At 38.0% G+C, this 24800-nt stretch overlaps 1 pseudogene; it reads right to left on the bottom strand.

Annotated features, from left to right (window-relative positions):
* Positions 1 to 24586, bottom strand: part of LOC106733897 (60S ribosomal protein L30-like) — a 68172-nt pseudogene extending 43586 nt beyond the window's left edge.
* Positions 24587 to 24800: the final 214 nt, after the last annotated feature.

The raw sequence follows: 24800 nt of genomic DNA on the forward strand, positions 1-24800 counted from the left end.
GGCCATGTTGTTCTCTTATTTCTGTCTTTCTGCCTTTAGTTTTCTTGGTAGAGCATTCCCTTCAGAACTTCTTGAAGAGCTGGTCTGGAGTTGGTAAATTCTTTTAGGTTTTCTTTATCTGAGAATGTTTTTATCTTTTCTTTCATGTGAAGAAAAATTTTGCTGAGTATAGATAGTATTTTTGGTTGAAATTGCTTTTCATTTAACACTGACTATATTTTCCCATTCTTTCCTTGCTTGCATTGTTTCAGATGAGAGGTCTGGTGTTAACCTGCTGGAATGACCTTTGTTAAGTAACTTGATGTTTTACTCTTGCCATCTTTAGTATCTTTGTGGTTTTGGTCAATCTGACTATGATGTGCCATGGAAGTGATCTTCTTTGGTTGGTTCTATTTGGAGTTCTTTGCATTTCTTGGATCTGAATGTTTGAGTGCTTTTCTAGATTTGGAAAGTGTGTTCTAGGATTTTGTAAAATAGTTATCAATGCCCTTATTAGTTTCATCACCTCTGGGATACCAGTTAATCTGATGTTTGGGCATTTGATGTTTGATGGTATCTTGTATTTCTCATATATTGTCCTCATTTTTTTTTTTTTGCTATTTTTTCAGTCTTTTTGCTGATTTTTTTGTAGGTCAGGGATTTGGTCTTCTACCTCTGAAATTCAATCTTCTGCATAATATAATCTTCTTTTAATACTTTCAAGGGAGATTTTGATTTCCTTTATTACAACCATCATCTCTAACAGTTCCCTTTTTTTTTTCATGGTATTTAATTCTTATTCCATATTGTGAAAGAAACTTCTTTATCTCCGGGAGTTAATATTCACTGTAAATATTCTATATGTGTTTTCTGACATTTCAGTAATATCCTCTGATTTTTCCACACTTGAAGACAAGTTACTGTGTTCCCTTGTTGGAAATGTACTACTTGGTTCTCTCATCCTTGAAACTCTTCTCTAATTTTCAGTCATTTGGTAATGCATTCACTTTTGGTTGATTCATTGGAGAAGGTTTCTGTAACTGTGAGTTCATGTGTTTCTCTTAACTGCGAAATAATTCTATGTAAATTTCTTCATTATACTGTGTTTTCCAGTGTGGTAACCATAGGAGGAATTTTGAGTTCAGATTTATGAAGAGGAGTTTCTCTCTTTTTGCAACACGTTCAGTGAGGGGGAGGGTGAAGATTTCTTTGACCCTCACAGTATTCAGATGTTTGGCCACTATGCACCTAAACCTGTCTTTTCTAGCTTTTTGGGTCTGGAAGAAGTGGGAGACTGGCTGGGGGCTTCACAGCAGTAATACTGGGCCCAGAAATGTTTATTATTATTATTATTAATTAATTCATTGGTAGTTTTTTCCCTGGCCCCATCTAATTTTTTCACATGTGTGCTCTGACAAGTAGGCTGTTGACTCAAGGCAACTGCGAGATCTTTGAAGTTTCCACCTGTACAATTGTCTCCTCTCCAGAACTCTATTCCCCTGGTTCTGTATCAACTCTGTGCTCTGTATCAAGTCTGTCTGTATTAACTCTGTCTCCTCAATTCAGACCATTTATAAGGCTTTGCCTCGGCTTTCTTAAGTTCTCTGTCTGTAAACACTCTCGAGACAGTAAGTTTGAGCAATCATAGTGTTCACCTTTGTTCAATGTCTTGACAATCACTATTTTTATAAATTTTTCTTTTTTTTTGTATCTTAGGTAGGAGAGTAAGTCCAATTTCTGTTTCTCCATCTTGCTCAGAAGTAAAAGATAACACATTTATTTTAAAATGTTAATTTTAGAAAGCATATTCAAGAAGATATCTCTAAATAATGAAATGGCAAAAGAAGTATACAGTCTTGCAACTGGATATTAAATCATTCTAAAGTGGTTTGGTGATAGTTATTATTGTGAAGACACAGACTTCATATAGTTTTCCAACTTTTATAAAAACTATTTGTGTTGACAGTAAAGTTCTGAACGACATATAAACTGATCATTATTTGATTATTTACTCTTAAGCTCTTATCACAACTTACTTAAGTATCAGAATATCTGGGGTCAGCAGATAGAGTAGTGGTTGTCATTGGACTCCCACAAGGCTGACCATGGTTTGTGTCCTGGACTCAGTGGCTTGAAACTCACGCCAGGCACATATGTATGCATGCCCAAGATACCAGGAGGACAATAGAGAAAAAGGGATTGTGGCATGGCCTTCCAAAAAGGGTTGGGGCTGGGTCTTCCCCCGGTCCCCGGGGGGGGGGGGATTTCCCACTTTCCCTCTCACTGTCTCTGTTTCTTTCTGGCAAGCACACGTGCCATATGGCAAAAACCTCTGAAAAACAAACAAGAAGAATCAGAATATCCAGACTGAAAAAAGAAAGTGGTTTATGCTTTAGACATCTTCTTTTAGGACACTAATCTCTTTTATTTATTTTATGAACTGGCAGGTGGCTTAGTAGTTGAGGTTCTAACCTCTCACATGGCTGATGCGGTTTGCGTCCCATACATAGTGACTTGAATTCTCGCTTTCCCTTTTTCTTTCTCTCTGATCAAGTTAAAAATAATAATGCTAACAAATGGAATTAAATAAGCAAATAATTCTTTAAAAAGGAGAAATATTTATTTATAATTCTATTTAATACATTGCTTTTGATCTCTAATATCTGCTGATAATACTAGAAATTTAGCCTGCTTATCAATATATTGGCTTAGGCTATTTCAGTAGCTATTTAATATATATGAAATAGAAAAATGATCATTTGAGGTACACCCTATTGCTTGTTATGTGTGTCTACAGTGAACTTGATTTTGTTATTTTATTTTTTTGGAGAGGTTTTTGCTATAGGGCGCGTGCGCTCGCCAGACAGACAGAGAGAGAGACAGAGACAGAAAGTGAGAAATCACCCCCCAGGGGGGGATGGTCACACCGCAATCCCTTCTCCTCCATTCTCCTCTCGGGATCCTGGGCATTCACGCACACTCGCCTGGCGTGAGTTTTAAACCACCGGGTCTGGGACGTGAACCGCGGTCGACTACATGGGAATCCAGCGACATAGCCATTATGCTAACTGCTGGTTCCCTTGATTTTGATTTTTAATAATGGGTTATTTTAATTTAGTTTCAAAGTTTACACATTTTTCCTATGTTCTGTGAAAAATATCTGGATAAGCTAGTGAGAAATAAGACATCTGTTAAAATGATAAATTATATCCAAATAATTATAGAAGAATTTTAGTTTAAAATCACTCTGGTTTTAAATACTTTTGTGTTGATACATGTAAAATGCTGATGACAGAATCTGAAATGTGGTGAATCAAGAAATGTTAAAAAAAATTAAGTGATTTCTTCCTATTGAAATGATTTTTTTTTGGGGGGGGGATGAACATGATTGAGTGGTCGCTGAAGTAATGAAAGTGATTCAGTAAGTAACTGGGCTTGTGCATAGATAACATATTGTATACATTTCCCACCATTCAATATTTGACTTCAGATGAGATAAAGGTGAGCTGCATGGCAGTGTGGAGGGTTTTTAATCTCTCTTACTCTTTGTTGATAGTTTTTCATTTTAATTCCTGATCTCGTGGAAGGCTGTCATTCAAAACTGACATTGGTTGAGACAAAATAGGAAACCAGGGAGCTGTGAGTTGGAAGGGGGATGTGAAATGACTTGGAGTAAGGGAAAACTGGAAGTCAGACCTGTAGGGCAGGAAGAAAATGTGTACAGAGGCAGCAAGAGAGCAGTATACAACTGGGATTTAGATTTTGGGTATTAACTTTTCCAGAGGCTTCTCAGGGGGGATGCTTTCCCTGGAAGTACATTTAGGAAACAGAGGACCAATAGAACCTTGAAGGTAGAAGGAAATTTGAAGTCCATCAGATAAAAGCAATTTCAACAGAGTTGAAAAGAGTTTTATCTGAAGTGTTGGAAACTTACTACCAAAAAGCTATTCAGTAACAGCCTCCTTCATTGAGCCCATACTCTATGAAAGTCACTCTGCTATATTTAAAAATTATAAATGAAATTCAAGATTGTTTTAAGGAAACCTATTAGTCCTTTATGGGTAAGGCAAATAACATACGGTTGATAATGCATTCATTACGGACATGCATTTTCTGTTTCTTGCCAGATGTAGTATATCAGTGTGAATCCCCCCAAATTGGGAAATATGTAATAACATTGTCAAAAGATAATTGAAAACCTGTGATCACTATTCCATTTTTGGACATTATAGGGCCACAAATTCTTCTTTATTCTGAGCTTAACTACCTCTGTTACATTCATCCATTGTACCTCAGTTCTTTCAAGTGAAACAGAATTATCTATTCATTTTGGGTATTTGAAGATAGCTGGGCTGTCCCAGGTCTCCTTTGGTCTTCATCATATGACGTGGTCCCTTTCTCCTTACAATCTTGATTCTCTTTAGATACAGAACCAATTGCCAAAGTCTGTCTTGAGAATAGAGATAAAAAAGAAATATAAAATGTGCTCGCTACCTTTAAAGTACTTATGAAGTATTGATTTTTCTCAGTGCCTGTCATGTATCTTTATGACCAACAGCTATAACAGGTTAACAGCTGTGAAAAAGGAATTCTCACAGGTAAAACCAGTGTAAGTGGCCTAGAGAGAGTTTTGGTGAAAGTGAGTTTGTCTGCAGCATGTGCTATCCAGCCATACATATCCCATCAGAAAAAGACAGATGCCCACTTGCTAATTCATTCAAAAACTATTTTACCTAACTCATTTTTGAACATTTCTCAAGATATCATCTGGGGACTATTCTGCTGAAGAAAAAAATTTCTGTGGTTTAGTAAACTCTGCACACTTTGTACCTTCTTTGAGATTTATTGCAATAATTCTCATGTAAAGAGTTCTGATCAGTTCTGTAGTAAAGAAAGAACAATGTTTCAATCAGCTTTTAATTTTCTTTGTGCTATAGGAAATTGTGTGTGTAACATTCATGAACTTCTTATGGAACATAGAACTGTCTTAAAACAGTGAACCTCAGAATAAACCAGACTATTTCTTCCAAACCTTTCAATGTGAGTATGATCATTTTCATAAAAACAGTTGACTGAATGGCGTCTGAACTTGACTTCAATTTCTACTGAAGGTTTTTTTTTTTTTTGAGAGGTTTTTGCTAAAGGGAGTGTGCACTTGCCAGAAAGACAGAGAGAGACAGAGAAACAGAAAGCGAGAAAGCACCCCCCCGGGGGGCGGGGGGGCTGGCCACACTGCAATCCCTTCTCCTTGATTCTCCTCTTGGAATCTTGGACATGCATGCACATGTGCCTAATGTGAGTTTAAGCCACTGGGTCTGGGACTTGAACTGCAGTTGACTACATGGGAGTTCAGCGACGTAGCCATTACACCATCTGCTAGTCTCTCTACTGAAGATTTTTCACACAACCCTTTGAGTGAGGCCTGAGGAGTAGAGGAAACCAGCAAAGTGTATTGGCATATAATTTTAAGGCGATTTCATGAAGGAGCTGGAAGGCAGGGATATAACAAAACTGGAAGGAACTTTGGAACTTTGAGAAATTTTTGTCTACATTTTATGCCTTCCTTAATTATAGCAGTACTTATTAAACAATAATTTATAATGAATATTCTGATTAAGTTAGAATAGTTTTCTTTCTTTTTTTCTTTGTGTGTGTGTGTGTGTGCACGTGTGTGTGTGTGTGTGTGTGTGTGAGAGAGAGAGAGAGAGAGATGTATGTGTAGTGTTTTAGACAAGGTCTCACTGTGTTGTGCTTCTCCTTCCTCAGCCTTCTGAGTAACTGAGACCACAGACATGTGTTGCCATGCCTGGTTCTTTCATGAAAGGTTTTGCTATGTTATCCACACTGGCTGCAAGCTATGAAATTCTTGCAACTATTCATTAAGCCTCCCAAGTAGCTGGGACTACAGGTGCATTAACACAGCCAGCATTTCAGAATGGGCCAGGAATCGAACCTGGGCTTCCCATGTGTTCAGCCTGTCAAGCAGCAGCATCCAGCAAGTGCTACCATGAATGGCCTAAGTTAGAATAGTTTATGGTCACTAACTAGAAAGTGATATAAATGGAGAAAAGATTGTGGGCCAACGAGCTTATAATTTAACCACAGAGACGAGCTATATATACACAAGATAATCAGATAATAATATAAGACAGGATATAATTCAGTGTTGAGTGACTCAGTTTATAAATACCACAGACTAGGAAAAGGAAGTTGTCCCCCTGAATTGAGTTAGAGCAGGTATTCTTCTTTTTTTTTTAAAGGATTTCTAAAAAGGGAGAGTTTTAATTTATCTTAGTAACCATTATTACAGGATAAAAACTGTCTCACAATGTTTTATGTTTAACAAAATAAGTAAAGTAGTTCCTATAGATTCCCCTTGGTTGGTCTTCAGTAGGTGTGGAGAAGGACAACTCTTTCTATATTAATGACATCGCTGCTAAGAGAATATCTGCATAAAGACATCATCACAACACTTTTCTGTTGCCAGAGAGTTTTATGTAACATTTAGGAAAAGAACATAAAACATCTGTAGTTCAGCGATAGCATTTGAAATGTGGGATGGCTTCAGGAGGCAGCTGGGAAAGCTAGAAGAGTCATGATAAGAAATAAATAAAAGATAGGATAAAATCTAGCAAACACAATTTAATGCAAGCATCGGTTAGAAGAGAGTTAATAGGGAATGTGTATTTAATAGAAGAAAGCAGAAAAAAGATACACACAGGAAGCAGGTCCGTGGGATAAGGGGATGACTGAGATTAACATATGGAAACCAGACAGTAAGGATGGGTTGAATAGCCACCTGGGGGTAAATATAGTAGCAGATAAGAAGGGATGGAAATATTGAATGGAGACTTACTTCCTATCTTGGAAAGACATCAGGGAAAAAACTACTAGCCACTTTAAACAGTTTAAAAATTATATACGTCATCTGTTCTCAAGAGGGTTATGTAATTTGTAAATGCTAAAGTAGACATTAAAAATAATACTGGCATCCCTCTCCATGTTATTTTAAAACATATTTTCATTCATTAAGCACTATTAAGCTATCAAGTCCTCTGCTCTAACTATGCAGAACACAGTCCGCCACTGCCAGAAGCACACAGTGCATTAGAAACATCATTGAACAATTCTAAACTTGCACAAAATATAATTGGCCAATTTGGAGACATTGTTTTGCACAGTACGATGTGTCTCATACATTTTTCATATAGAGGCAATGCGTCTTATGAGACACACAATAAGCATATGGAAATACATGCATTCTTAGGAGACTGAGAAGTGGAGGGGTGGGGGGATGCAAGACCAAGAACTGAGCTGAGCTGTGTGATGAGATTAGTGAGCTCTGAAACTTGACAAGCTTGGAAAAACTATTCTAGGCAGGCTTTCCAAGGCACAATTCTAATTATATCTGGTGCTCTTCACTTTTTCCTTGCAATCATTTCCTTACTGGTTTTAATTAATTGTGCTTTTAATGTGTAAGAGCAAGGAAGGTGGAGGAACATGAAGGGTGAGAATTTGCTTACTTGAAAAGCTTTGCCTTGCCCTCACTAATTTTATGATCTACTCCATCTATGTCTTTGCTAACCTTTTATATGATTACCTCCATTTCTACCAGTTGATGCCCTTTTATTCTCTTCTTTCACTAATTCTGCAAATTAAAGTTCTCTATAAATGTTGTCATGTTCAATCAATAGCCTCTTTTGAGGCTTGGATAGTGATCTTTTGTTGATTGCCAAGTGTAGTATTAAACATTACTGATGTAACTTGAAAGTGTTTTGTAGCTAATACGGAGGCACCACTGAAATGTGGAGGGAAAGGCCTTCAGTGGAGGTCGAGCTGGTGTTTTTGTGGACAGACTTGGGTCTGGGCTGTAGAAGGAGCACACTGTCCCATTCACTTCTACATAAGCTGAGTGAGCATCACTGACCACAGCATTGGCTACAAAATACATTTGAAATAACGTCAGATTAATGTTTGAACATTTAACTCTGGACACATGGCTATTATAGAATTTAATTTGTACAATCAAGTTCTATTTTTTTTTTTTTTGGAGAGATTTTCACTATAGGGCACATGCGCTCACCAGACAGACAGAGAGAGACAGAGACAGAAAGCGAGAAATCATCCCCCAGGGGGGATGGTCATGCCTCAATCCCTTCTCCTCCATTCTCCTCCTGGGATCCTGGGCACGCACGCACACGTGCCAGGCGTGAGTTTTAAGCCACTGGCTCCGGGACGCGACCCACGGTCACCTACGTGGGAGTCCAGTGACATAGCCATTACACTAACTACTGGTTCCCTCAAGTTATATTTTTAAAAAGGAAGAAAGTCCTGTTTATTCATTATATATTTTGTAATTAACGTATATTGAGTCATCAGAAAAATCATGATGTATTTTCTATACAAAAATGTGTCATGACTTCTCCGGCAACACAATATTGTTTAATATATGCTCGGTGCCTTCTGTCTGTAAAGCATAACAACTGAATGGAGAAGTGAATGGAATGAGCCCACCTTAGGAAGAGGATATTCCAGTAGGGGAGAGAAAAGAGTCATGTACAGAAATAAAAACTATCCAACACAACCTTACTTTTCCTCTTCACATTAAACATCTATTATCTCACTGCTATGTGTCAGGAACCATATTGGGGAGAAGGCAATAAAGATTATGAGTGTACAGTATGTATTCTCAAAAGATTTGGTAACTAGGACAGGGGCACAGACATTTGAAATAACCATGGTAGCAATAGGAGTAACTACTATGATATGGTCATGTGAAAGTTCTTAGGACCCTGAGAGCTAAGTGCTGAACCCTACAGGATTAGCACTGTTTCTTGGAAGAAGACAGTCTTTGTGTGGTGTGTGTCTCCAGTGCCGGTGACTTCTCACATATGTGCATGAGCAGTAAATGTAAAAGAAGTTTCATGAGCAAATAAACAATCTCCCCCCCCCTTTGATTTGGATTTCTATCATATACAGACAAAGGAATCCTGCAAAATTCAGAGCCAAAGAAAGGCTTGGCTATATTGTAGCAAAAGTATTTGGAGACCTAGTAAGGAGTAATGGTAGGATGCTTGTTTTTTCAACAGAAAGCTTATTATATTGCATAGTCAAACGATCTTATACATGGATAGTTATCTCTCTTATTAACATATTTATTTCAATCATCTTATTTTGTATTTTCTGTTTACCATTTTTTCAACTTTATGATTTTTACTGGGTTGATTATATTTTTATCATTTCCTATTTTCATTTTACTTATTTGCAAGTTAAACATTCTATTGCTATTCGTCTATCATTACATTTGTAAGCATCAAGAGTTAAGTAAAAAATGAGTCAATATCCTCAGCCTTCTAACCAATACAGGTATTGTAATGCTGTACTTTTGACCATCATGTCTTTTCATATCCAAAGTCATTGTTTGGCATTATTTTTACTCCACTCCCTCATTAGCCATTATTACAATGACTTTATTTACAGTTTATAGATGTGTAGATGTATTACATGCTTACATGTATTTATTGCTAATTTATCTTTAACTTGTTCTTTTCTTTTGGATTTACTTCCTTCATTTTGAAGTATATATATTCCGTAGCAGTTATTTCAGGTACCTTGTATAGTAAAATCTCTCATTGTATGGAAAAATCTGACCTCAAATTTGAAGTACAGTTTGGTTTGTGCAGGATTCTGGGATAACAGATTTACCAAATACGATCTTTTTGCTCCATTTAAACTCATTTCCACCCTCTACAGCCTGTTCCCTGCCTGAGAAGGTGGTTTCTTTTCTTTTCTTTTCTTTTTTTTTTTTTTTTGAGAGGTTTTTGCTATAGGGCACATGCACTTGCCAGAAAGATGGAGAGGGACAGAGAGACAGAAAGTGAGAAATCACCCCTAGAGGGGTTGGCCACGCCACAATCTCTTCTCCTTTATTCTCTTCTCGGGATCTTGGGCACACACATGCACATGCCTGGTATGAGTTTAAGCCACCAGGTCCAGAACATGAACTGTGGTCGACTACATGGGAGTCCAGCGACATAGCCACCACGCCAACTGCTGGTCCCATTTTTTAAAAAAGAATTATTTAATTTAATTTTATTCATTTTCATTATTTTATTTTATTTTATTTTATTTTATTTTATTTTTTGAAACTGACCAGAGAGAGACAGAGAGAGAAGGAACGTGAGAAAGCAAAGCTGCTAGGTCCAGGACTCAAACCATGGTCAGCCATGTGAGAGTCCAGCTGCCTTAACCACATGCTACCTGCTGGCCCTTGAGAAGCTGGTTTCTATAGATTGAATCAAAAATCTCTTTGGCATCTCGTTGGGTAAAGCAAAGGGACATTCTGGCAGAAATAGATTGGAGGGAGAAGAATGAGAATGGGCTATTTGTTTCCTCCACTCTTTTCTGATAGGTTACTTTAGGTGGTCTGCTTCTCTTGATTAAAGGTCAAGGTAGCATGGGCGGTTTTCCCTATCAACTTTCTACACGTCCCAGTAATTGCTCCTTCTCCTGTTTTGTTATGCTTAGGAGTTGCATCATTTCCAGCTGTTATTACTCCAGGGAACCATATCATTCCATGTTGGTTTACCTACATTCTATCTTTACCTTTGTAACTAGTCTCTTTTAATTAATTAATTAAATATTTTTTAAATTTAACTTTATTTATTATTATTTTCCAGTTTTTTTTTTATCAAAGAGAGAGAGAAAGTGAGAAAGCAAGCTGTCAGGTCCAGGACTTGAACTGTAGTCAGACATGTGGGAGTCCAGTGCCCTTAACCACCATGCCACATGCCAGCCCCCAGTAGGCTTTTTAAATTTGAGAACTCATGTATTTTGTTTTTCCTAAAAGTTTTTTTTTGAAGTTTTTTTTGTTTGTTTATTTCATTCTGCTTATTCTCTCCTCTTGCAATCCCTATTAGACAAATTCTATTTTTCCAGATAGATTTTACCTTAACTTCTTCCACTCCTATTTTCTGCCTCTTCATTTTTCCATGTTTCTTTTTATATATAATTTCTTAGAGCTATTTTCTAATTCCATAATTTTTCTTCAGCTATATATAACATGCTCTTTCCCTTCACTAAATTTTTAATTTCAGTGACTAAATCTTTCAACCCAAAGTTGTAAGTGTCCTTTTCCAAATCGCTCATTATTTTCACATTACCTTTTCCTTCTTTTTAAAGTATATTTTTTCCTTTACCTCCTTAACAGTTTTAAGAGACAGTTTTATTTTATAGTCCCTTCTGGACTGTTGTTTTATGACATATTCTTGGTAGTACAAATCTCTCCGTTATACTTTCTGATTCTCTCAGCAAATGATTTCTTGTGCAGTGAGCTTGTCTTCATCATATACTATTTGTTTTTGAGAATATCACATGTGTGTTGAGTGGTGGAAGCATTGCTGGAGGGTAGTTTTGCCTTTGCTTCTTGTAGATGCTCCAAGGGTTTTACTGATCTAGAAGAAATCTTCCTATTAAACCACTGTCAACTTACAGATTCTCGTAGGCTTCTGTTATTATAATACTGTAGTCCACACCTGTGTGTGTTAAAGACCTGAGATGTCAGTTTCTCATGGGAGGTGTATCTCCATATAAAACCTTGAGCAGATTTAATCCTCCTTGCCACTTCTCCAAAGACGGTGACAAGCTTTCCTGAGTCCCAGTTAAGAATCTTGATTCTACATCCCCACTTTGCATGGCCTTAAAGGTGTGTGTGTGTGTGTGTGTGTGTGTATGTATAATTAAAAAAAAAAATCAGTGCTTGAATACTTCACTATTGCCAGATAGAGTCAATATGCCACCAGACTGTACACACATTTTAGTTCATGAACTAAGTATTATGGGTTTGCATCCTGCCCTTTTATGGTGGTAGAATTCTCATTTGAACTCAGTTAAGTATTAAGATATTTCATTGTATATTATTTGTATTTATATATTCTTGCAAAGAGGAACATGTTATTTTTTCTGTTCATTATGCTATGTAATCAGGACATCTTTTATAAAAACAGATATGGTTTTAAATAAGGCCTTAACATGGTCTATTTTGTATTCCAAACAGATTTTTTTTTTTTAGGTTTTTGTCTTAGGGCACATATGCACACTGAAGAGAGAGATACAGAGACAGTGAGAGGAAAAGTGAGAAATCATTCTCCTGGGGGATGGCCTGGCCACAATCTCTTTTCCTCCTGGAATCATGGACACACACACACACACACACACACACACATACACACACGCATGCACCTGGAGTGAGTTTTAAGCCACCAGTTCCAGGGCTTGAACTACTGCTGTCCATGTGGGGTCCAGCAATATAACCATTACGCCATCTGCGGCCCCTAACAGATCCGTGTTTAAAAAAATCCATAGCTGCCCAAATACTGTGTTGTGGATATAGACTTGAGTAATGTCTCACAGGCATAAGGTACATGTCTTCAAGAGACTTAAGCCCAAGCTCCGATGAGGATTTGCAGTGGTGATGTCAGTTTGATTTGTTTCTTGGCAGATCATGGTAATGTGAGTTAGAACCAGGCACAGGGAAAATTCTTGTCTTCTGGTACTTATAGAATATACAGGCAGAAAAGTCAGAAGGCATTTGGAACTACAGGTCAAGAGATCTCCAGCCTTGGAAATAAATGAAACATTTAATCTTGTTGCTAGAAATTGGAAACATGGAAGTAGATTAAAGCATGTAGGAAGGGCATATCTGATGGACAGAAACCAATACAATCAGCACTATTAATGTAGGAGATAGAGTAACATAATGAGTACAGAAAAGAATGCATTTATGAATTAAATCAGGAAATACACTTTCAGAGAATATTGATGTTTCTCACTCAGTAAAGGACAGTTAGTGAATTAAGAAAATATTATAAACAATAAAAACAAAACAAGTTAAAAGTTTCAGTTAAAAAGCAAGCTAAAAGATGTGTTGCTGATATAGCAATTTAAAAAGGCATTCAGGACATGATAATTATGACAGGAGGTCAATTGCTTATATTTAGGTAATTAAGAATAGGCATCATGAGTGTTATGGGGGCTAGAGGTGGCCTTAAATTTTCTTAAATAAATAAAACATCTAAAGCATGAGCAACACCAAAAATAGGTCGGATTACATCATACTAAAAAGGTTCTGTGCAGCAAAGGAAATAATAGACAATTGACAAAATGAGAGAAAATATTTATAAATTATTGGGTCATTGGAAAAGTCATGGTATATTTTTTCTATGTTTTTCTATGAGAAAATGCATCATGACTTTTCTGATGACCCAATATATTTAAGATGAAGGATTAATAACTACAATAAATAAGGAATTCAAAAGGTGACCTACAAGAAAACGAATAATCCTATTTAAAAATGGATAATCTATTTGAATGGACAACTCTCAAAGAAAGACAGATAAATGTCTAAAAGGCAAATAAAAATGTTCACCATCTCTTAACATAAGAGAAATACAAATCAAAACCACAATAGTCAGGATGGATATGATTTGAGAAAACAAGAAAAGGAAACAAAAACTATTAATAAGTGCTGGTAAGGTTATAGAGAAAAAGGAACCCTTGTACCCTTGTACATTGCTGGTAGGAATGTAAATTAGTATAGCCACTGTGGAAAACAGTATGGGAGGGTCTCAAAAATCTAAAAATAGAACTACTGTATGACCCAGTAATCCCCCTCTTTGGTATTTACTCAAAAGACAAGAAATTACTGTATTGGAGAGACATTTGCACTTTCATGTTTATTGTATCATTATTTACCATAGCTAAGACAAGGAATTTACCCAAGTGCCCCAAAACCTATGAATGAAGTAAGAAAATGTGTCACTTTTACACAGAGTGGCATACTACTAAGCCATAAACAATATCCTGTCATATGACACAAAGTGGATGAAACTAAAAGTTATAATGTTAAGTTAAATAAGCCAGGCTATGAAAGACAAATACTGTATGTCTCTGCTTAACATATACCTAATGTCTGCACTCTATGGTAGAAACTGAAGGACTCGATGGCATAGGAGTAGAAAGAAAATGGTATATACTAGAAACTATATGATGGAATTAGAGGAGGATTTCCCAAGAAAATGATCAACAGACAAAAAAATGCATGTGAACAAGTGCAATAGGTTATGAAATGGTGTATCACAGCAGAGTTAAAAATGTCACTGAGTTTTTCTGCCCATACTTCACCATCCTGACCCCAAGATCTAGTAGGAAAGGCCAATCACAAGAAATCTACATTTGAGCTCTGAGCAGGCTCTTTCAGGAACTAGAACAACTGAAGATTTTCTGCCCAGACTTCAGACCCCAAGATCTAGGTCAAAGTAATCTTCAATTTCCATGGAATCTGCTGGACAAAGGGAGAAAAAACGTAACTGTAGAGAGATTTCAGAACACCTCTTGTACACCTCTGAACTCTCAGATTTAACTCCAAAAAGCAGGAAAAAACCTATAATCCATCAGAAGACCAGAAACTACCATAGAGGCACAAGAAATATGAGAAGGTAAGAAAATATCTCCCCCACAAGGGAAAAGAATAACTTCTCATCCTCCACAGACAATACAATGGAACTCATGAAAATGTCAGATAAAGAATTTAGAATATTCATAGTGACAAAGCTAACAGAGATGCAAGAGAAGAGAGACAATCAGCTCTGGAAGATGCAGGAGAAAAGAGACAATGAGTTCTAGGAGGTGAGGAAGTTCTTGCACGGTCTGAAAGAGGAAATACACACCATGAAGAAGTATCAAATGGAATTGTTAGAGATGAAGGCTGTAATATAGGAAGTCAAAACCTCCCCTGAAAGTATTAAAGGAGATTAGATCATGCAGAAAAATGGAATCTCAGATGTAAAAATCAGAACCTCTTACCTAGAAAAATTCACGATAAAGACTGAGAAAATACCTCCCTCCCCCAATGAGAATAATATATGAGAAATACTATATACCATTAAATGCACAAACACCCAGATAATCAGTATCCCAGCAAGTGAAGAAACTAATAAGGGCATTGATAATCTGCTCCATGAAATCCTGGAAGAAAACTTTTCTAATTTAGAGAGGCACTCAAATATCCAGACCCAAGAAATACAAAGGACCCCACATAGAATCAACCCAGGAAGATCTTCTCCAAGACACATCATAGCCAGACTGGTCAAAACCACATACAGAGATAAGATATGAATCTGGCAAGAGAGAAACATCAAGTTACTTTCAAAGGATATTTCATCAGGTTAACATCGCACCTCTCATTGGAAATATTGCAAGCAAGGAAAGAATGGGGAAATATTATCAAAGTGTTAAATAAAAAACAATTTCAACCAAGAATACTGTACCCAGCAAGATTATCCTTCATACGGGAAGAAAAGACAAAAACATTCCCATATAAACAAAACCTGAAAGAATTTACCAACACCAGCTCTCCAAGAAGTTCTGAAGGGAGTGCTATAACAAGAAAACTAAAGTCAGAAACACAGAAATACGAGTACAAAAAACATCCAAGAGAATGGCCAACTTAGTGGTAGGGACAAGTCTGGAAAGATCAGTAACAAAGTTGAATGTTAACTTCCAGAATTTAAACAGAAAGATCAGACCACAGTAACACTTCAAATTCAACAGAAGAGAGATTAATTACATGAGACTGAATTGATGAAATAGAATTTTTTGACTTTGACTAAAACAATACTGTTTTTCTCTTTGCTTTGTTTTCCAGACTTAAGGATTTTGTCTTTTCTTGAATATTGATAGACTCATCTACCTACTGTTTGAACTGAATCCTAACCTTTTTCCTGGATTTAGGCCTTGAACAAACTTCTCTCAACATTATTTTGATCTATTAAAACTAAAACAGTTTTTCTTGAAATTAAAAATGCATAAAAATACCTATTTAATGACTACAGTAAGCTATATAGTCCCAGCTAGGTGCTACTTAATAGTATGTTAATTCTATTCACTGAAGTTTATGCCTAAAGACAGACATGTGCTCATAGATATGTATATATATCAGCTGCACTTGCTATTTAAGATTAATTGAGATAGTTTGTGAAACAATAAAATGTGGAGAAAAAAAGGCAAGGAAAGCAACTGTAGATACCAGAGACAGTGTGGGAGGAAGGTGGGAAATGGTAGAGGATGAAATGTAGGGAATCAAGTGGGAAAAAGAAAAAAAGTAAAATATATGAGAAAAAAGAAATAAAAAGTTATTTGTTGACAATAACATGTGTATTAATATCCTCAGTTGAGCCAATATACAATGTATTCTGGATGAAAATTCTCATTTTGTATACTGTAATGATGTACAGTAAATGAATGAGAATAAAGTAATATTAAAAATTAAAAATTTAGAACTATTTTGGAAAAAAACAAAAATCGATGGGCAGGTGTCAGAAGAGTCTACAACTAGACACACACTTGCTGTTTTGCCTTGTGAATGAAAACAAAAAGCATATTTGTTTATCAATGAATAATAAATGTGTTCCATCAAAAAAAGTCAATTCAAAATATACTTGCAGAAAACCTAGTAAATTATTATGAAATGTGCACAACATAATATAATGTTTAGTGTTAGAGAAGATGACTCTGTCAGGCTGACCCTGTAACCTAGTCATTAAGGAAACAGGATCTTACATGATCTACCATGATTCAAATCCCAACCCTGGTAGCTTCAAAAATATTCTGGGGCATGTATCTGGATGCCCCAAATTCTGATAAGATGGCGAAATGGAGAAGGGATTGTGGATGACTATGCCTCATTGAGGGCTGGTTTCTCCCTCCCTCTTTATCTCTCTGAAAAGAAAATATATGAGAAAAAAGAAATAAAAAGTTATTTGTTGACAATAACATGTATAATAATATCCTCAGTTGAGCCAATATAGAATGTATTCTGGATGAAAATTCTCATTTTGTATACTGTAATGATGTACAGTAAATGAATGAGAATAAAGTAATATTAAAAATTAAAAATTTAGAACTATTTTGGAAAAAACAAAAATCGATGGGCAGGTGTCAGAAGAGTCTACAACTAGACACACACTTGCTGTTTTGCCTTGTGAATGAAAACAAAAGCATATTTGTTTATCAATGAATAATAAATGTGTTCCATCAAAAAAAGTCAATTCAAAATATACTTGCAGAAAACCTAGTAAATTATTATGAAATGTGCACAACATAATATAATGTTTAGTGTTAGAGAAGATGACTCTGTCAGGCTGACCCTGTAACCTAGTCATTAAGGAAACAGGATCTTACATGATCTACCATGATTCAAATCCCAACCCTGGTAGCTTCAAAAATATTCTGGGGCATGTATCTGGATGCCCCAAATTCTGATAAGATGGCGAAATGGAGAAGGGATTGTGGATGACTATGCCTCATTGAGGGATGGTTTCTCCCTCCCTCTTTCTCTCTCTATCTCTCTGAAAAGAACACATGCCCTCTGGAAATTAAAAAAAAAGATAAATAGATTCATATCCTTGATTTGAATATTACACACTGACTACACACTTTGAAAAATCATATTGTACCTCACAAAGATATGTGATTATATGTAAACCAGAAACCACAATTAAAAAAAGAAAGAGAAGGCACCATGGATTAGATAGGGAGAGGAGGTGGCCTTAGATATCCATCACAAATTTCCAAAGTCTACAAAGGAAGATTTAGATCTCTTCTCAGATAGCAGAGGCTATTTCTTTTTATCCAATGCCAGGTGATCAGTAATGGTTCTTGACAATAGGATGTGTTCTTCCTTTCACTGTCACTGTCACTATAATTTAGCTAGCAAGACAAAAATAGGGAATATCGTAAATCAGAACCCAATCTAGAAAGGACTGTTCCTTCAAATACAACCAGCTAGTGAAGTCAGTCAGAGGGTTGATAGAACTATTGCACAGGAAATATCTTAGAGCCAATTGTCTGGGAACTATTGAGAAAACATTTCAGGTGTTAAAATCATTGCATTGTATTTAGCTCTTATATAAACTAAAAGCTGTTTTTCTCTAAATCAGAGCTCTCTCCTCTAACATCCTTGCTGTGTCAACTCTTGCTGCCTGGGCCTCTGTGGACATTTAGCAATATTTCAACTCAAGGAGACTCCCAGCCTCAGCCTGGTTTTCTTCCTTACTCCTGTATTGCAGCCTGGTAAGTTTTTCCAGGCACTCAGCTAGGGCAATCATACAATCTCTTTCTCAGACATCACTGTCATTTGTTTCCTGAAGTCTTATGTTTTAAGAACCCACTTTTCAGGACTAGCAGATGGTGTGAAGGTTATGTCTCTGGACTCCCGTGTAGTTGACCATAGTTCGAGTCCCAGACCCGGTGGCTTAAACTCACGCCGGGTGTGATTGCAGCGTGACCATCCCCCAGGGGGTTGATTTCTTGCTTTCTGTCTCTCCGTTTCTCTCTGTCTTTCTGGCAAGCACATGTGCCCTGTAGCAAAAACTTCTCAAAAAAAAAAAAAAAAAAAGGCAAGTCAGAACTCCAGTCACTTTTGGGGGAGGGGGTAGAATTAGAGATTGATTTTATTCTTTTTTACCTAATTCTTTGTATTGTTATAATAACAATTTAATTGAAGAAACCCATTAGGATGAATATAAAAGTGTATATTTTATAGCCAAGAATTTAAGACTTAAGGGACCAGCAGTTGGTGTAATGGCTATGTCGCTGGACTCCCATGTAGTTGACCACGGTTCAAGTCAGTCCCGGACACGGTGGCTTAAACTCACGCTAGGCGCGTGTGCGTGTGTGCCCAAGATCCCGAGAGGAGAATGTAGGAGAAGGGATTGTGGCGTGGCTATCCCCCCAGGGGGTGATTCTCGCTTTCTGTCTCTCTGTCTCTCTCTGTCTTTCTGGTGAGCGATATGCCATATAGCAAAAACCTCTCTTAAAAAAAAAAAAAAGAATTTAAGACTTAAAATGAGAGAGCAGGTAAGCATAGCCTCCTGGAAAAATGGGATCTGATGATGATTACTTCTTCTGGGTATGTTTTACTTCACTCAAACAGCATAGTTTGCAATTTTAATGAACTATCTTAAACAAGCAAAGCCTGATTTGGGTTTAATATATTGAACAATTGCTGAAAACTAATAAGGAGTTTGGAAATTTTGCAAAGGTAACATTTTGGGCTACTGGTAGTTGTAATTATAGTTGAATTTCAGTCATAAAATTGAAAGTTTGTGTAAAGTAGACCATTAGAACTGAGAAAAAAAAAAAGAATACAGAGATGCTAAGGGAACCAGAACACCACTCCTCACTGTTTCATCTGGTCTTTAAAATGTCTAGTAGATTGTAGGCTTAGTAAATACTTGTGAAATAAAGATTGGGTACAGGAATGAAAGCTGACTCCTCGAGGGTGGACTGTACTGATTTTGTTCATTGCTAAATGTAAAACACCTGGTTTTGGTTCTGGCACATCATGTGCAATAAATATTTTATTGATTGGATTAGTGCATGAATGAATTGCGCAGACTACAGATAATATACTTAATATATTTGCACATAAAGTTGAAAATGTGTTTTCAGTTCTGAAGATTTCTAGTCATTCTATAACAGAGAATTAAACTAAAAAAAAAAGAAAAAAAATGGGAGACCATACAAATAAATGATGACACAGCTGTCACAGTGTTTGAATATAATCTTTTCCAATCTAGTGATGAAGGAATGAATCTATGTTGAAAATATGAATTGTGCAGCAAAAGCTTGACACGTGAAATAGTTTATCTGTAGGAGATCCTTTTTCCATTTCTGTTTGAAGTTCATTCCATGAAGAAGAAATGGAAAGAAAAAAAAATGCCAAAAAGCAGACACAGGAATTTAAAGAGAAAGGAAAATTAGTCAGCGACCATATACCACAAATCACCACTGGAACAATGGAGACTCATGAGATTGGAAGGTTGTTACAACCAAAAGACGTTGTGGGGCCAACAGTAGACCTCAGGGGAACAACATGCAGTTCGTTTCTGTGCCTTCGTCTGTGGTTCACGAGGCTGTTCTGCCCTAAGCTCCTTGCTCACTACAAGTAGGAAAGCTCCAGTCTTTTTCTTGTGCCTCAGAACTACCCGTGGTATGAAGGAGGTGCTCTTAGTGCTATCAGGCAGCTCTGCAGACCTAGCCAAAGTCAACAGGCAAAGACCCCTGAAGAACACGCCAGAACAACAGCGCTCCTTCAGACACCTTTTCACTGCTTTTGTGCCTGTCAAAGGCATGCGAGAGGCTATATTAGCACCCCATCAAGAAGGATGAACAAGAAGGATGAAGAACTGCCACCAAATGAGACAGCTTTGCATTAGATAACATTAATTTTGTAATTGGGTAATTCAAATCATATCCCCTGATGTTAGACCCCAGCTATTGGCAGATATGCTAGGCAGTTAGGTTAAAAAACACCAACTGCCCCCTAGCCTCCCGCCCCCTGTACCAGGTATGTTTCGACGCTCTGTGGGATTATCCTTCAATGCACCAACAGTTCCACTTCCTGTTTCTTTCTGGGCTCCTAAGTGAACAGTAAGACCTAGTTCATCAACTATTCATTTGTGGGGATTTTGCCATTCCTCTACTCAGCAAAAGACAATTTCCTCTGTGTTGCAACTCTATATTTGGCGAGAGGATAGGAGGGTTGGCAGGGCCAGAGCTGGCTACTGAAAGCAGGCACAGTAAAACCCCACAATGATTTGCCTCTTTTTCAGCTTGGCACATCCTGCTAGAAGCTGGAATAGAGAAACATTTGTAATAAATTGCAGTTGGGAGGGGGTGATGGTGCTTCTGTAGAAGTCCTGTGTTCCTCTCCCCACCCCTTCTGTGGTACAGCCATGAGCCTCACTTTTGTGTTTCATATTTTAAATTCAGCCTGTACTGAACTTGCCGCAGAAATAGATCTGCACTGACACTCCCACTCTCAAGCTGCTGGTGCTGCAGTCACAGGTTTTGACATTGCTTGAGCCAACCCAGAAACTAGAAAGTCGAAGCAGAATTAAAGAGGTAGCTACATGCATAAACCCACTTCCTGGTTGGAAAACCTGGGTCATATGTTATTTCCAAATCTGCCACTCTTGTAAATCTTGAACATCAGCACTGTCCTCCTCACAGAATGATTGCCTGCATGCATAAGGTCTTGCTAAAAAGGGAACTGATATGACACAGTCATTTTTTTTTTTTTTTTTTTTGCTTAACTGAAAGAGCACAGTATGGATTGTCCTCACTTGGACTATCTTTGCCGTGAATATCTGGGTCCTAAAAGTCAGATAGAGGGGCTATTTGGTTCAGGGCCAGCCATCAGGGTGGGAGGTTGCCATTGGGAGGCCTAGAGCATGGTGATGGGGGTCCTGGCACGTGAGTGGCTCAGGGCTTCAAAGAGGAGGACTGAGGACCAGCAGCTGGTGTAATGGCTATGTCGCTGGACTCCCATGTAGTCGATTGCAGTTCAAGTCCTGAACCCCATGGCTTAAACTCATGCCGGGGCTGTGTGTGTGCGTGCCCAAGATCCAGAGAGGAGAATGGAGGAGGTGGGACTGCGGCGTGGCCATACCCCCGGGGGGGTGTGTGTGATTTCTTGTTTTCTGTCTTTCTCTGTCTTTCTGGCGAGCACACGTGCCCTATAGCAAAAATCTCTCAAAGAAACAAAACAAAACAAAAACAAAGTAGAGGGCCCAAAAGGCAGCCCAAGGTGTCAGGGAGACCTGGCAGGGCCTGAAAACTGAAACACTTGCAATAGTGGTAGATTGAAGTAAAGGCACAGAAAGACTCAGGTCTTGGTCCTTATAGACTAATAATATTGGGTAGCAATTCCTGAGCAACTGCCATGACCCAGACACTGGGCTGGCAATGTCCTCCAGGCCATCACAGCGTTATCTCCAGCACCTCATCGACTTACTCCCTTGTTTGTATCTCTCACTGAACTGTGAATTCTTTTAGGGAAGGGCCTCCATCTTACTACCGTCAACAGGGAAATTAGCAAAGAACCTGGCATGTGGAAAACATGTAAAGAATGGTTACTTATGTGAACAAATAAGCTTACGTATTTCAACAACCCTGCTAGGTATTATTTCATGTTCTTGGTGATGAAACCAAGTCTCTGACCAATTCAGAGACTTGCCCAAGGTCATATGCATGCTGGTTACGACAATACTAAGTTTTGAGTGCTCTTTCCATTAAACCACACAGCTTAGGGGACCAAATCATAATGTAGGAATGATGGCCCAAAAAAAGTGCTGGATTGTAGAGATGAAGTTCAATGTGGGGAATATTCTACGAAGAAATATCTTATTAAAATTGGGTGGATAATGAAGATGGAACCAGTACCAGGTGTGACTTCCCATAAAATCCTTTAGCTAGTGCTGTTACTCTCACTGCACTCCCTGTATCCAATCCTCCTGTCCTGCTTATCGCCTCTCATGTGATGGGGTAGGGTTGCCAGACAAAACTGAGGACACTTGGATAAACTTGAATTTTACATAAACAACAAATGAATCTTTGTCATAAGTGTGTCCCATGCAATATCTAGGACATATACCAAAAATGATACATTGCATATCTTAATTCAACCACGTTCTGTATATTTATCTGCTAAATTTAGCAAGGCCAGATATGGGTTGGTTTTAGGGATAGATATGGAAGGCAGGTTAGTTTCTCAGCAGCTGCAAGGCTAGTTACATAGAATCACAGCATTTCCATGATTGGGATGTTTGGTGAGAATAAGACATTCTAGAACAACAACCTACTGGGTTCTAGATATGACAGCATCCCTTGTGGCCTCTCATTACCTTCTCAGAAGTGGAGTTCATTGTTTCTGGACCTGCTTTCTGTCCTCTATGCACCTCACCGTCCTAGTTCCCTAGAGCGAGCATATGGTCAGGCTAGTTTGTCACTATTCAGTATGGAGGCCTTGGCACAGAATGGGTGCTTAGTCAATATTTCTTGAATGAATGAACAAATAAGTTTCACAATGTGTCACCTCATAAGTGGTTGTTCTCCCTTCTGTGCAGATTATCGTAGCCAACTTTGACTGCATAGCCTCAGATCTAGTCAGCTGTGGCTGGAATATCAGGGTCAGTCATGTTCACGGTGCCGAGACTTAGTTTTTCTGTTTTTGTTTTTATAAAATGAAAGCGAGTGAGAGCGAGCTTGTGTACATGGGAGGAGAGATGGGAGAGAGAGAAAAAATGATGGCTACGGTTGATAGGGTTTTGCTGCTGCAATTTTGTGCCCCAGCCTCCAAGTTAGTTAGGATGACGGGCACCCACTGACAGGATCTGAACCTGGGCTTCTTGTGTGGCTCCAGCCTCATGCAACAGTCTCCTACTGCTTGTGCCACTGTGACTGGGCTGTTTTTACCCCCCTTTGGGCTGTTTTCTTAGTAGGGAACTGAGTGTGGCAGGAAATCTAAACATTTGTCCTATCTGTGACACATGGCCTCACCAGTACACACAGCCCATCTGACAAACATGGCCTATCCTGTATGCCATCCTGAGACAATTAGCAGCCAATAAATTCTACATATTATTTTATTATTAGAGTGGTTATATAATTTATCACCTAAACTGAGATACCTTGAACATAAAAGGTGCAATGGATATTACTACTGCTAGGTCAAATGATACAAACCTGAACTATCCTGGATAAACTAGGAAATATGGGTATCTTGGTTTTTGTGAATAAACACTCTCTAGAATTCCCTGGATACCACTCTTTGGAAACAGTGAGCACGTTGCCCAGCCAGCTACAGTGTGCCGCTGTACTGCTTTTCCTCAGGACAGTTTGTCAGGAGAGACTCTACGAGATTGTCCTCCCAATCGGTTTTGTATTCTATTTTGCTAAATATATTAATGTCTCCGTTGCTCAGCTGGTATCTTGAAGTAAAGGTCCATGCATTCACCTTTGTGTTCCTAGTACTTAGCAGAGATGCCTACTCTTAGAAAGTGTGCTTGTATTAACCACAGCAAGCTGTTAGGCTGCCGTAACAGACTACTCCCAAATTTTGGCAAGTTATGAGAAAAAAGATGATTGCCTTGCTCACACCCCACGTCCACTGTTGGTCAGCTTAGGCTCTGCTCCACACCCTGTTTAATCTGAAGCCCATATTGATGGAATGGTTTTGATATAGGATGTTATAGATGTCATTGGCAGAAGGAAAAGAGACTGGACTGAGCCATGGCCTGGCGCTTAAAGCTTCTCTCCAAAGAGAGAGTTATCTTCACTCGCATTTCATTGCCAAGGCAAATCAAACAGTCATCTCTGTCTCCTGTGAGGAAAGAAACAGAATTCTCCCACAAGGAAGAAGAGAAAATGTTTTGAACAAGAGTGAAAATCTATGACAATACCCAGCAAATGTGAATGTAATTAAGCTTCACATTATTATTTAAGTCTGTTCCCCAGACTGTTCTGTCATGAAGGTAGGATGAGGTGGGATGAGAGGGGTTTGGGGCAGGGGAACAAACACATTCTTGTACACCAAATTTGAGGACTCCAGTGTGTGTGCTCATCTTTCTGTCTCCTGTTTAGGCATTTACACCTGGGAGAGAACAGAACGCCTTGCTTCTTTACTGTGCTGTGGTGCTCTTGCCATCATTCCATCATTTATATGTACTTTAGTACCTATTAACCGAGTTCTCCACATTCGCCCCATTACATCCTCTACTTCTATGCAATTGAATCTGTTATTGTCATCATTATTATTATTTTAAATTTTCCATAGTATCTTTCAGCTTTTGCAAGGAGTAAGGACACATGATATTTCCTTTAGCATTATTTCCTCTAGATTCATCAATTTTGCTTCAAATAACAGAAATTCATCCTTCTTTGTGACAGAATAGTATTCCATCTGCCATAGATGAAGCCCC

The sequence above is a fragment of the Tupaia chinensis genome, unplaced genomic scaffold (genome assembly GCF_000334495.1).
Source record: "Tupaia chinensis unplaced genomic scaffold, TupChi_1.0 Scaffold145870_1, whole genome shotgun sequence".
Taxonomy (NCBI): Eukaryota; Metazoa; Chordata; class Mammalia; order Scandentia; family Tupaiidae; genus Tupaia; species Tupaia belangeri.